Below are 1,121 nucleotides of genomic sequence, written 5' to 3'. Positions count from 1 at the left end.
ATCATGCTCCTCCTCGGCAGCCAGGGGGGACCTGGATGTCTGAGAAACGGCTCCTCCCTTCACTCTGGAAGGGATGAGAGACATGTGTCTTAAGATTAGAGATTCTTCCAAGGAGTGATTAAGACTGTTCTGGAGCAACGACCTCCCACAGATGTTCCTCCACAGCCAGGGGGAACTGGATGTCTGAGAAGGGTTCCTCCTTAACTCTGGAAGGAACGAGAAAGGTGTCTTAAGACTAGAGATTCCTCCAGGGAGTGGCTCAGGCCCGGGAAGTGGAGAGGCTGCTCCGGAGCAACAACCTCCTCCTGATCATGCTCCTCCTCTGCTGCGAGGGGGAACTGGATGTCTGAGAACGGTTCCTCCTTAACTCTGTTGAGAACAAGAGACACGTCTTAATATTAGAGATTCCTCCAGGGAGTGACCCAAGCCCGGGAAGTGGAGAGGCTGCTCCGGAGCAACAACCTCCTCCTGATCATGATCCTCTTCTGCAGCCAGGGGGAACTGGATGTCTGAGAAAGGCTCCTCCTTCACTCTGGAAGGGACGAGAAACATGTCTTAAAATTCTTACAAGAAGTGTTTCAAGAAGTGAGCAGCGACCTCCTCTGGATGCTCCTCCTCTGCAGCCTGCATGTCTGAGAAAGGCTCTTCATTAACTCTGGAAGGAACGAGAACAAGAGACGCGTCTTAAGATTAGAGATTCCTCCAGGGAGTGGCTCAGGCCCGGGAAGTGGAGAGGCTGCTCCGGAGCAACTACCTCCTCCTGATCATGATCCTCCTCTGCTGCCAGGGGGAACTGGATGTCTGAGAAGGGTTCCTCCTTAACTCTGTGAAGGAATGAGAAACATGTCTTAGATTGGAGTTAAAGTTAGAGAGAGCTGCAGGTCTGAGAAATATGTCTTAAGATGAGAGATTCCTCCAGGGACTGATTCTTACTGCTCCAGAGCAGCAACCTCCTCCTGATCATGGTCCTCCTCTGCTGCCAGGGGGAACTGGATGTCTGAGAAGGGTTCCTCCTTAACTCTGGAAGGAACGAGAAACGTGTCTTAAGATTAGAGATTCCTCCAAGGAGTGGCTCAGGCCCGGGAAGTGCAGAGGCTGCTCCGGAGCAACAACCTCCTCCT

The sequence above is a fragment of the Branchiostoma floridae genome, chromosome 8 (genome assembly GCF_000003815.2).
Source record: "Branchiostoma floridae strain S238N-H82 chromosome 8, Bfl_VNyyK, whole genome shotgun sequence".
Lineage (NCBI taxonomy): Eukaryota > Metazoa > Chordata > Leptocardii > Amphioxiformes > Branchiostomatidae > Branchiostoma > Branchiostoma floridae.
The sequence above is the reverse complement of the archived record's forward strand: the minus strand, read 5'-3'. Positions refer to the sequence as shown.